At 44.6% G+C, this 13,897-nt stretch overlaps 1 protein-coding gene across 10 annotated transcripts in view; it reads left to right on the top strand.

Annotated features, from left to right (window-relative positions):
- Positions 1 to 610: 610 nt before the first annotated feature.
- kdm6bb (lysine (K)-specific demethylase 6B, b) overlaps positions 611 to 13,897 on the top strand; it is a 43,745-nt gene continuing 30,458 nt past the window's right edge. For 4 of the 10 annotated variants that reach the window (XM_072659372.1, XM_072659370.1, XM_072659371.1 and 1 more), the window contains exons 1-3: positions 611 to 764; positions 3,164 to 3,263; positions 10,067 to 10,178. The gene's annotated coding sequence lies outside the window, so the exon portion shown is untranslated. Of the gene's footprint in view, positions 765 to 3,163; positions 3,288 to 10,066; positions 10,179 to 10,199; positions 10,291 to 10,876; positions 11,079 to 13,897 lie in introns of those variants that run through there. The other 6 variants (XM_072659362.1, XM_072659363.1, XM_072659364.1 and 3 more) reach the window with 6 other exon arrangements.

The raw sequence follows: 13,897 nt of genomic DNA, 5'->3' as shown, positions 1-13,897 counted from the left end.
AGGCCTAGACAGACTCCAAAATGACTCCCCCACATCCCAGCCCACCTAACCTGTAGTGGTGCTAAACTACCGACCCCCTCACAACATGTGCCCCTGCAAGCGCCCCCTAGTGTCTGCTGCTGAACCTTCATAGCTAAACGTCAAGGTTTCTACTCTGTGCTTCACAGTTTGGTCAGGTTTGATCAGCAGGACAAAATGAAGACCCTCAGAGAGTTGACTCTCAGCTCCACCACCCCAAACCCCCCACCGCACCTAACTTGTAGTGGCGCTGGTGCCCCCTAGCGTCTTCTATAGCTCCGGAGTTGACCCAAACCTGAACTTTCTTACTGACATCCAGTCAGTTCACTATATAGGGGAGAAGGGGTTGGTTTGAGACGCGCCCCCTGTGTCAGCTAAAGCTTCCCAGACTCCAGACCTTACTCAGAATGATCTGCAGTTTGCCTGTTTGTGGTCAGCAGGGTAAAATAGAAATACCCCCCCCCCCCTCCTTTCTTATTCTGCGTGGGCACAGAGTGAGCTGACGTCATCGCGCTCGTGCTCTTCTGAAGTGAGTCACTCAGTTAGTCACAATCCCTAATCCCACCCCTCACCACCCCCCCACCCCCCCCAACCAGGGAAAAGTAAGAGAGTGTTTACCAGCTGCGTCAGCGCGCGCTCTGTGGGGTGGACACAGGGGCAGGTGAGCTGGGAGGCAGTGGGGCAGTTCTGAAGGCATGGCTGCGCAGGAGTGGCAGAAGGAGCTGCGTCCTCTCAGCGTCGGGGAGGTGAGTGCCTTGCCTTGTGAGACTGCTGCTTCACTGCTAGCTTCAGTGCGGACGCTGCAAAACTGACCACATTATGTAACTCAGAGATTACGCAGTGCTCCTCAGGCTTTACTGGATGGGCTACACCTGCATGAGTGTAAGTTCGAAAACTGTCCGAGATGAGAGTGGACACTGTGTTTGGCAGTAGCTGTGCTGATGGAGTGGGTTTTATTCACGTGGGACTGATGGTCATGTTTGAATCTAGCCAATGCCAAACACTGGACTTTAAACGTTACCATACACACCATTATCATATATACTGTACATGAGGTGCACATTATCATATACACCATTATCATATATACTGTACAGGATGTGCACATTATCATACACACCATCATCATATATACTGTACAGGATGTGCACATTATCAAATAGGCTATACACATTATCATACACACCATTATCATATATACTGTACAGGATGTGCACATTATCATACAGGCTATACACATTATCATACGCACCATTATCATATATACTATACACTGTGTACACTTTATCATACAGGCTATACACATTATCATACACAACATTATCATATATACTGTACACTGTGCACACTTTATCAAATAGGCTATACACATTATTATACACACCATTATCATATATACTGTACACTGTGTACACTTTATCATACAGGCTATACACATTATCATACACACCATTATCATATATACTGTACAGGATGTGCACATTATCATACAGGCTATACACATTATCATACACACCATTATCATATATACTGTACACTGTGTACACTTTATCAAATAGGCTATACACATTATCATACACACCATTATCATATATACTGTACACTGTGTACACTTTATCAAATAGGCTATACACATTATCATACACACCATTATCATATATACTGTACAGGATGTGCACATTATCAAATAGGCTATACACATTATCATACACACCATTATTATATATACTATACACTGTGTACACTTTATCATACAGGCTATACACATCATACACACCATTATCATATATACTATACATTGTGTGCACATTATTATATAGGGTATGCACATTTTCATAAACACCATTATTATACTTACTATGCATTATGTGCACATTATCATACAGGCTATACACATTATGATACACACCATTATTATATATATAAATACTATACAATGTGTACACATTATCATTGCTACACACATTTTTGTTATGGGTATACACATTATCGTACACAACATTATCATATATACTATACATTATGTGCACATTATCATACAGGCTATACACATGATCATACACACAATTACTACAAAAACTATACACGGTGTACACATTATCATATAGGGTATACACATTATCGTACACACCATTATCATAAATACTATAGATTGTGTACACATTATCATACAGGGTATACACATTATCATACACATCATTATCATATGTACTAGACATTGTAGAAACATGTTCATACAGGCTATACAAATTTCGATACACACCATTATCGTATATTTTATACATTGTGTACACATTATCATACAGGCTATACAGATTCTCATAAAGGGTATACACATTATCATAGACACCATTATCATATTTACTATACATTATGTGCACATTATCATACAGTCATACAGGCTATATACATAATCATACAGGCTATACACATTATTCTACACACTGTTATCAAACATTATGTACACATTATCATACAGGCTATACATATTATCCCATGTCATACATGCTATACATATTTATATAGAGACTATGCACATTATCATTCCTGCTATACACATTATCATGCACTCCATACATGTTACAAAACACAACATACACATTATCACATTCTACTCATTACCTTACATGTAGATGTTTTTTGCATAAAACAGAGGAATGAAGCTGCTTGGTAACATCACTGGAACAGAGAGGTCTGTCGCACTGGTTTGGGATTTTAAAAGATTTTAAAGGCTTGCTCTGCCTGCAGTAAGCCATCAGATGGCAGTGTGTGACTGCAGACTACTGGCAGCATTTTTGCTGGGCCGCCTGATGTACACGTCTTTTGGTCTTTTCTGCATTCGCTGGTAATGATAAAGCTAAAATAGGGTTGTTGGCGTGACTTTATCAAGTACAGTATTGTCAAAGCATTATAGTGACAGTAACGAAAGAAACAGTGGCAGCGATAAGATTAACACTGCTACTAGACTCCATGAGCAGAGCTTGGGAGATGTTCTAATGAACACAGTGATGGAGAACCACCTCCACTTTCTGTAGGTCCTCCTATTCCTACACCTTGTACCTCCGAAATGTCAGTGTGATGTATATGATAGGTCATTTATGGTAGGAAGTATACTATCTTACATATGTCTCTCTAAATCCTGTAGATGGAGGTGGACAGTGTGGACCGTGACGGCTGGATTTTTCCGGTCAGAAGGTCCTGTCTGGCGAACCTGAGAACAGCAGATGGCCGGAAGAGCCAATGAGGTATAAAGGGAGGTGGGTTTGAAGGTCAGTCTGACCAGTAGTAGCCCTTACAGGGGATCATGCTGGATTTGTGTGTGAGGTATGATCATTGTTGGACCGTTGTAGGAGCACTGATAAGTATTGATGGGTTTGCAGCACCCCTGCTGTGCTTCATCTGTCCAGCAAGGTCGACTCGACCACGGCACATGCACAGTATACTCCTCCTCTCAGTATGCTGACCTAATCAGTACACATGCACATCATTCCAGCATGGCTATAAAAATACATTATGTGGGCAAAAGTATTGGGACACCTGCTCATTCATTGTTTCTTTTAAAATCAAGTCTATTAAAAAGAGCTGATCCTGCTTCTGTTGGAGTAACTGTCTCTACTGTCCAGAGAAGAAGACTTTCTACTAGATTTTGGAGGAGGAGCATTGCTGTGAGGATGTGATTGCCTTCGGCAACAAGAGTTTAAGTGATGTCAGGAGAGTACTCTAGATGTGATGGTGGGTCAGGAGTGTACTGTAGATGTGATGGTGGGTCAGGAGTGTACTGCATTGCTGTGAGGATTTGATTGCCTTCGGCAACAAGAGTTTAAGTGAGGTCAGGAGTGTACTCTAGATGTGATGGTGGGTCAGGAGTGTACTGTAGATGTGATGGTGGGTCAGGAGCGTACTGTAGATGTGATGGTGGGTCAGGAGCATACTGTAGATGTGATGGTGGGCCAGCAGAGTGCTGAAGATGTGATGGTGGGTCAGTCAGTAGTGTACTGTAGATGTGACGGTGGGTCAGGAGTGTACTGTAGATGTAATGGTGGGTCAGGAGTGTACTGTAGATGTAATGGTGGGTCAGGAGTGTACTGATGATGTGATGGTAGGTCAGTCAGGAGTGTACTGTAGATGTGATGGTGGGTCAGGGGTGTACTGTAGATGTGATGGTGGGTCAGGAGTGTACTGTAGATGTGATGGTGGGTCAGGAGTGTACTGTAGATGTGATGGTGGGTCAGTAGGAGTGTACTGTAGAGGTGATGGTGGGTCAGGAGTGTACTGTAGATGTAATGGTGGGTCGGTCAGGAGTGTACTGTAGATGTGATGGGAGGTCAGTCAGGAGTGTACTGTAGAGGTGATGGTGGGTCAGGAGTGTACTGATGATGTGATGGTAGGTCAGTCAGGAGTGTACTGTAGATGTGATGGTGGGTCAGGGGTGTACTGTAGATGTGATGGTGGGTCAGGGGTGTACTGTAGATGTGATGGTGGATCAGTAGGAGTGTACTGTAGATGTGATGGTGGGTCAGGAGTGTACTGTAGATGTGATGGTGGGTCAGGGTTGTACTGTAGATGTGATGCTGGGTCACGGGTGTACTGTAGATGTGATTGTAATAAAGTCTAGTTGGGTTTGATGGGGCTGAGATCTGCAATTCTACTTTGTGGTATAAAATATTCAGTGTTTGACACAGAAGTCTCTTTTCACTGGTCATAAGTAATTGGACGCAGATATTTGGATCTGGTCTGCTTCAAACAGATTAATAAAGATTTAATAAAAGATTTACCGGAATTGTGAATATTTAAACTTTTCTAACACATCCCACAGCTGACCAGAGTGTACACTGATTAAAAATGCACTCTCAGCAGCCCAGCTTTTTCAAATGGTTTGTGTGTGTGGAGCTACAGATGTGTCGTACCACTCACCAGAGCAGCCCATCCAGCCGCGTTCCAGATGTGCGATCCCAGGAGGCCAATTTCACCCACCACAGAGAGGCTTTTGTGAGAGTTTCAGCCACACGGCCGAAAAAGAAACACACACACACTAGCAGCATAGCAGCATAACATTTGTTTAATTCAATTCAATTCAGCTTTATTGTCATTATACTAATACAGGCTGGTCCAGTACAACAAACGCTGCTGGGATAAATCTCTGTTGCAGAATAAGTAGGACATACAATAATGCAAGAACACCAGACAAGACACGAGACAGGGTGCATAGACAATAAGTCTATATATGTGTGAGTAAAAATATGTTCAAATGTGTGCATGAGGTCCAGACTAAGTTACCATGCTAACAGTAAAATGGAGTAAATGTGTAGAGCAGTGATGAGCAGTGAAGAGTACAGGGACGTCAGGAGTGTATGCTGAGGTAGACCAGTCTGGTGTTGTAAACAGCATCAGGTGCATAAACAAGGTGTAGACTGCAGTACTGAGTATAGCAGCTAGTGCTCAGGTTGAGAGAAGACTACTTAGCAGGGCAGGGCCTTGTGTTCCGCAGCAGTGGCGCTGCCATACCAGACCGTGATGCAGCTGGTCAGGATCCTCTCCACAGTGGACCTGTAGAAGTTGCAGAGGAGCTGTTGTGGCAGGTTAATATCCTGCAAGCTTATTAAATGTCAGTCGCAGCACTCATCATAATGCCCAGATCACAGATCACCTTTTAGAAGAATCCATAAAGAATCATTCCCCAGCTACTAAAGTGTAGACCACACTACTTTGGCTGAAGCAAGGAAGGGAAACTTGAGAAATTTGGACTGGAGTTCTAGGGGGCTTCGAGTTGATGGGATCCAAAGGTCAACCCCCCCCCCGCTAAACTCACGGTCCTTTGACGGTTCTTCTGTGGTACTGCTCAAAGAATCCTTTGTATTTTCAGAGTGAAGGATAATATGATATAGTGAACAAGTGTTTGTCCGCCCCCCGATTTTATCTACTTTTGCATATTTTTCAAAGACAAAGGCAACCCTACTAAACACAAACTTCACTTGGATGGCTATCCATGGAATCTCTGAAAAAGTGATTGCCCCCTTCGTTCTTCAGCCAATGAACCGCAATGTAGTTACCAACTGCAGTTAGGCGAACCACGCCTAGGCCTGATTACTCCCAGCCCTGTTAAATCTAAACACCACTTAAATAGAACATTTTCCAGCAGTGTGAGGTAGAACCTAAAGCTCTCAACAAGCAGTGTGCTCTATCACCAACGGGACGGACTTCAGACGAGTAAGAAAGTTATTGAAATCTGTTGGACTGGTAAGGTTTCCATAGCCAACTCCAGAGCTCTGGGACTCCAATGAACCACAGTGAGAGCAATTATCTCCAAATGGGAATGAGGAATGAGGAAACTTGGAACAACTGTGAATCCTCCCTGAGGTGAACTGACCAAAATTCCTCCAGGAAGTCACAAAAGACTTTCAGGAAGCCAAACCAACGGCTAAGCCTTAGATAAGGTCAGCATTCACCATCTACCCTCAGAGACAGACAACATTGGTGGGTTATGAGGGCAAAATTGGTGGGTTATGAGGTACTGTGGACTAGTGGGTCAAAAGCAGACGTTTTTGGGGGGTGGAGAGCCTGTTACATTTTCCCACCACATATAGATCCTATCAGCAGTCAGTCATCACGCTGGTGGTGGTGGTGGTGGTGATGGTGCTGCGATTTTGTGGCAGTGCTTTTCTACTTCACTGCCTGGATGACTGTTATTGACAGAACCAGGATCTCTTGCAGGAGATCAACGGTTGTTGTTTGAAGGCTCTGCTAAATGTTTGTGGACACCCCTTCCATAACAGATTCACATTCAGCTACTTTAAGTTGCTCTCATTACTGATACAGATGGAGTAGATCAACATCATGACCCTATTGGCTCCATGCTGCCTAATGCCAGGCCTGGGCTAGTAGAGGGGTATAAAGCCCCCTAGCACTGAGGAGCTGTGGAGCAGTGGAAGAACTGTGTTCTCTGGAATGATGGTGAAGGAGCTCCATCCAGTACTTTGTGATAATGGGATGAGTTGGGGGTGATGGGGTGGGGTGGTGATCATCATCCAACATCCTGACCTCACTAATACTCGTCACTGAATGCTATCAAATCCTCACAGCAATGCTCCTCCAAAATCTAGTAGAAAGCCTTCTTCTCTGCACAGTAGAGACAGTTACTCCAACAGAAGCAGGAGAAACTCTTGTTATTAGCCTCGATTTCAGAAGAAACAACGAATGGGCAAGTGTCCCAATACTTTTGTCCATGTAGTGTATATATAAATATGTGTGCAGTGTATGGCTGTTGTCATTTTTCTTTGCGTGCAGAGGAAGAAGTGTGTGTGTGTGTGTGTGTGTGTGTGTGTGTGTGTGCACACATGTGAGGCGTCCATGTTTCACTGGAGTGTGTAGTTCTGTTACCATGGTGAGCGGCTCAGCAGGCCGGACGATCTGATTGGCTGGAATGTCGACATAGGGATAGCATGCAAGCTGCTCACTCGTCCAATGGAGAGAGAGCAGTGGGGTTGCTGTTGCTATGGGCAGTCAGACAGTCTGTCTCTCTCTCTTTCTCTCTCTCTCTCTCTCTCTCTCTCTCTCTCTTTCTCTCTCCACTGATCTGGAACAGCCATGTCCATCTTGTGTGCCTCTTCTCTGGTTGTCCGCTCCGTCTGTCTCTGTGCCGCCCAGTCTCCCTGGTCAATCATGAAAGGATGGGCGAGAGAGCAGAGGTCCTTTTCTCTCTCTCTTGCAGTAGGTGCTATGCGCAAAGCGTCACGTAGACAAGGACCCCCCCCCACCAAGCCCACCAAAACCCCTTCTCCCAGTGCTTTCTCTAGTCTAGTGCTCAGTCACTCAGCTGCCGGGGCTACTCAGCTGTGCCGGAACAGTCTACTCACTAGCCCACACACACACACACACTCAATTATGCAAAATTCCCCCCTCCCGTTTTATCCCCTATCATCTTCTCTTCTCCTCTCTCTTCTCCTCATTTCTCCTCTCTTCTCCTCTCTTCTCCTCATTTCTCCTCTCTTCTTCTGTCTTCTCCTCATTTCTCCTCTCTTCTCCTCATTTCTCCTCTCTTCTTCCTCTCTTCTCATTTCTCCTCTCTTCTCCTCTCTTCTCCCTCTCTTCTCCCTCTCTTCTCCTCATTTCTCCTCATTTCTCCTCTCTTCTCCTCATTTCTCCTCTCTTCTCCTCATTTCTCCTCATTTCTCCTCTCTTCTCCTCTCTTCTCCCTCTCTTCTCCTCATTTCTCCTCATTTCTCCTCATTTCTCCTCTCTTCTTCCTCTCTTCTTCCTCTCTTCTTCCTCTCTTCTCCCTCTCTTCTCCTCATTTCTCCTCATTTCTCCTCTCTTCTTCTGTCTTCTCCTCATTTCTCCTCTCTTCTTCCTCTCTTCTCCTCATTTCTCCTCTCTTCTCATCTCTTCTTCCTCTCTTCTCCTCATTTCTCCTCATTTCTCCTCTCTTCTCCTCATTTCTCCTCTCTTCTCCCTCTCTTCTCCTCATTTCTCCTCTCTTCTCCTCATTTCTCCTCTCTTCTCCCTCTCTTCTCCTCATTTCTCCTCTCTTCTCATCTCTTCTTCCTCATTTCTCCTCTCTTCTCCTCATTTCTCCTCTCTTCTCCTCATTTCTCCTCTCTTCTCCTCTCTTCTTCCTCTCTTCTCCTCTCTTCTTCCTCTCTTCTCCTCTCTTCTTCCTCTCTTCTCCTAATTTCTCCTCTCTTCTCCTCTCTTCTCCTAATTTCTCCTCTCTTCTTCTTTCTTCAGGAATTCAGATGGGGGAAAACACTTTTTCACGCTCTGTATGCAGTGTACACAAAGTACGACAAAAACCATGATTAGATTCTGTCCATTAAGAGTTCATTGCAGCATTATTGATCGCATTGTTTTGATGAGAAGAGGACTTTGCATGTTAAAGACGTTGCGTGTTAAAGATAAAAAAGTAGAAGAGTCTTCCTCCTTCCTCAGACTGCATCCTAATGTTTTACTGCAGTTCCAGCAGGCGTGGAGGAGCTCAGAGCTGACTTCAGGAGGTACTGGAGTCAGGCTGGGATTTAAAGCTGCTTTAGAAGCTGAACGATGAGCTGCAGTGACCAACGCTGGGCATTAGATTCTCCACAGGGCGTTTATTATGATCTGCTGAGACTGAAGCTGAGATACCGCTGCTGTGTCTCTGACTCTGTAGGGTGTAGGAGCTGGGGTGTAGTCTCTAAACTCTCAGACCTCTGACTCAGAATCTCATAAATCTGAATTCACCACAATTCTGACTGAGAATCTTAATGTTTTACTGAATTTTTAAAAATTGTGGCTTTCTGATTTAAAATCACATCATTTTGGCTGTCATAAAGTCTCAGTATCTTGAAATTCTGACTTTTACAATTCTGATTTAGAATCTAAGAATTCTCACATTTTACAAAATTCTGCTGTATAATCCCATAATTCAGAGTAAAATTTTGTAATTCTGACTTATTTTTCATTCTGTCTTAAAAGTCTGGCTTATTTTATGAAATCCAGCCATGAAATCTCATAATTTCTGTTTTGTTTTTTAATCCTGCTTTAAAATTGTGTAGTTTTGACTTTGACTTTGACAGCCACAGTCTCATAATTCTGACTTTTTTATTCTGATTTATTTTAATGTAATTCTGACGTTGAATCTAATAATTTTTCCTTCCCAAAATTCTGATTCTGAAGCTCATAATTCTGACTTATTTTATGAAATTCAGCCATAACTTGCTTTAAAATTGTGAAATTCCGACTTATTTGACAAGAATCAGCCAGAAAATTGAATGAATTCTGACTTTTTATTTTTATTCTGACTTTGAAACTCATAATTCTGACTTTATTTTGCTGCAATTCTGACTTTCTCCAAATTTCGATTCCGACTCTCCTCATTCCCCTTATCCTTTATTTTGACTTGACTAATTTTCTCAAAATTCAAACTTAGTATTTTGTATTTCTGTTTCAGCTTCCAGAAGCGCTGATATGAAAATGTCTGATCTCTCACAGTGCTGAATTGGTCAGTCTTGATTTTCTGGTTGGAGTCGTAATATCAGACATTAAATCGTTGTATTTGTTGTATTTGTGTTATCAGGTCAGACTTGCGGATGTGGGCTTCCACGCTGCACCGCGCTGTATGGGCTGGATGGTGGATACCCAGCGGACATGCTCTGGTCAGCGCTGCGCCGAGGGTTCCTCCTGTCTTTGTAAGCAGAGCAGTAGCCGGAGCCCTGATCGCTTCCGCGAGCTGCCCTTGCCGAAGCGGTGCCTGCCAAACCGCCTACTTTGTTTCGGCTCCCAAAAACAGCCGTGTAGGAGGTGCGGAGAAGCACAGGGGTCAGGCTAGTAGGAAAAGGCATGAATGGCTGGGGGGCGAATTTGGCACTCATGAATAAGCCGCTGTGTTTCTGCGGCTGGTGCGTTTCTCCGCGAGATGAGCTGGTGCTGCTTTCTGAGGAGAGGCTGGTTCTGCTGGGTAGAAAATGGAGTCTTTTTGCCACCCTACTGTGGAGGTTTAAAAATAGCTCACAGTGTGCTGGCCTTATTCCAAAACACACACACACACACACACACATTCACTGCACACACATGCACATATATATACACACACTCCCTTCTTTACACATTCCCCACCTCCAGCCCCTCCCTCCCCGGCCCCTCATTGGCCGGCCCACGTTGACCGGCAGTGACCTCGCTTCTGCAAGTGGCTGAAAGAGGATGATTGACACGTGAGCTGAATGCAGGGGCTATTTAATTAGGCCCCGCCTCTCCGGGCCTCTGCACATGGATGTCTGTTGAGAACATCTGAGCACTGGAGAGAGAGAGAGAGGAGGGGTAGGAGGAGAGGGAGGTGGAGGAGGAGGAGGAGGAGGAGGAGAGGAGAGAGAGAGAGAGGAGAGGAGAGAGGATAGGTGCAGGTAGCGAAGGAGCAGAGGTGTGGAAGTAGAGCGTCGGAGGAGAAGAGAGGAGAGGAGAGGAGGAAAGGAGAGGACAAAGGGATAAAGTGAGAGAGGGAGAGCGAGCGAGCGAGAGAGAGAGAGAGAGAGAGAGAGCGCCGGGAGGAGGGAAAGAAGGAGGAAGAGGAGAAAAGGAGTGGAGGAGAGGAGGTGAGGAGGAAGGGAGGATTCCATGAAAGAATGCATGCTGATCTCTTTATTTCTGTGGCTCTGCAGCGTGTGTGTGTGTGTGTGTGTGTGTGTGTGTGTAATTTGAATGTGTGTCAGTGATGATTATGAATGTAGGTAAGCTATTGCTATTCAGCACTGTGTCAGTGGTGTGCAGGTCTGTGTGCAAGCATGTCTTTGTGTGGGTGTCTCTCTCTCTCTTTCTCTCTCTCTCTCTCTATGTGTGTGTGTGTGTGTGTGTGTGTGTGTGTGTGTGGTTGCACTATGGCGAGACCGGCATCTATATTTATTGACGCTGCTAACATGGACATTTATTATGCATGTAACCCACCGCGGTGAGCTTAACACCCCGAACGCTCCAGGCGAGCGAAGTCACTGTAAACCTTAACGTACACTAAATGGACAAAAGTATTGGGACACCTGCTCATTCAGTCATTGTGTCTTCTGAAATCAAGGGTATTAAAAGAGCTGATCTTGCTTTTGTTGGAGTAACTGTCTCTGCTGTCCAGGGAAAAGGCTTTCTGCATGGTTTCTGATTTTGGAGGAGGAGCATTGCTGTGAGGATTTGATTGCATTCAACCACTAAAGCATTAGCAAGTGAGGTCAGGATGTTGGATGGATGATCACCACCCCACCTCATCATCCCCAACTCCCCAACTCATCCCCTCCAAAAATACTGTCTGGAGCTCCACCACCATCATTCCAGAGAACACAGTTACACATGCTGGGGGGGCTTTATACTCTGCTCTAGGTGGGATCACGATAATGATCTGCCCCCAGAGCGGTACTTCTCTACAGGGACTAGACAAGCTGTTTATGTGTGCATTTGCACATCTGTGTCAGCAACGGGTGCGACATAAAGTAGCTGGAAGGGGTGTCCACAAACTTTTGGACATTAATGATTTACCGGTATGAATGTCCCGTTTAAAGTCCTGCCCAGTGCACCGGAAGGCCGGCTGCTCCACAGTAAAGCGTACATGCCGAGCTCCGGCTCTTTGTGTGTTTTGCATGCGTGTGTGTGATGCATACACTCCCGCCGGCCCCTCGTCCAGTGCTCTGCTTAAGCCAAAGCCGCTCTCCTCACGCTGACCTACATTCATTACCGCGCTACGAGCCGCTCAGATGTCACTCTGAATAAGCGCCCGGATTGAAGTCCACTTGTTGGCGCTTCTACGAGAATCCGACGTTGGGCCTAATGTCATAGTAGCCTGTTTAAGTACTGCTTAAAGGGGAATTCCACCAGAATTTTAAAATTGCTGTATAATTAAACAGGTGAGATATAAACAAAGTTAGGCTGGTTTGGTGTGAGACGCTCTGCTCTAGACAAACGTACGAGACAGACATGTTCACGGCAGTGGCGAGAGGAACCAGACGTCTGAAGCTCTGTTCTGATTGGCTGCCCTGTGTTGTGCCTTGTTTCCAAAAGCAGTCCACACCAAAACACTCCTTATAACCTTGGTGTGAGTAGGCGGGGCTAAACTGCTAAAAGGCTGACTAGGCAAATATATTGTGAATATACACCATACATCAGCCATAACATTAGCACCACCTGCCTTATATTGAGTAGGTCCTCCTCATGCTGCCTCAGCAGATCTGAGCATTCGAGGCACGGACTCGTCTTAAGACCTCCGAAGGTGTCCTGCTGTGGTTTCTGGCACCAAGACTAACGTGAGCAGTAGATCCTTAAAGAAGTCCTGTAAGGTGGGCGGGGCCTCCATATGCATCAATCAGTGAGCCTTAGGTGCCCACTGGTCGTCCTTCCTTGGTGCACTTTTGGTAGGTACTGACCACTGCATACCAGGAGAAAACACCCCACAAGACCTGCCTGATGCTGTTTTGAAGATGTTCCGATCCAGTCCTTTATCTAGAACATCACAGTCCGGTTCTAGTGTCTCAGATTCTTAGGCTTGTTAATTTTTCCTGCTTCAACACCTTCATCACCTTCAACGTTCCCAAAACAGTAAAACTCAGAAGACACGTGAAATATTAGTTTGGGTAGTAAATGAAGTGGCTATATTTTTGTCGTAGTCATGGCAACTGACGCCTGGTTCCGTTCACCACCACAGTGAAGAAATCGACTTGGCTTTGCTCCAATAGGCCACGGAAATTTCACCCCAAATCTACTCTGAATGCGTTCATCTCAGGCACTGGATTATGTGGAGAATTTGAAAAATTGGTGTAGCTTCCCTTTAACATGTGCAGTGGAGTCCAGTAGGGTAGTAAGTTTGACGTTATTTGCAGACTTGAGATCAGGTCTGTGTTCTAATAATCAGCTCTAATTATATTTATATTAAATAACATTCATAAAATCAATAATAGCATGTTTAATTCATAAAGCATATTTCTCAAGTTCAAGGTCGTTAACAAAAATCAACCCGACCTGAAGATGTAGAACAATCAGTATCAATTAAGAGATTAAGAGATCAAAACAAACCAACATGGACTGAATTAACCAGTAAAACATACTCTATATGGACAAAAGTATTGGGACACTTGCTCCATTCAATAATCGTTTGAAATAAAGGGTATTAAAAGAGCTGATCCTGATCTTGTTGGAGTAACTGTCCAGAGAAGAAGACTTTCTACTAGATTTTGAAGCTCACATTGCTGTGAGGATTTGATTGCATTCAACCACAAGAGCTTTAGTGAGGTCAGGATGTTGAATGATGATCACCACCCCACCTCATCATCCCTAACTCCACCAACTCTTCCCATCTAAAAGTACTGGATGGAGCTCCTCCACCATCATTCCAGAGAACACAGTTCTCCCACTGCTCCACAGCTCAATGCTGGGGGGCTTT

The sequence above is a fragment of the Salminus brasiliensis genome, chromosome 16, assembly GCF_030463535.1.
Source record: "Salminus brasiliensis chromosome 16, fSalBra1.hap2, whole genome shotgun sequence".
NCBI lineage: Eukaryota > Metazoa > Chordata > Actinopteri > Characiformes > Bryconidae > Salminus > Salminus brasiliensis.
This window is presented reverse-complemented; position numbering and strand designations above follow the sequence as displayed.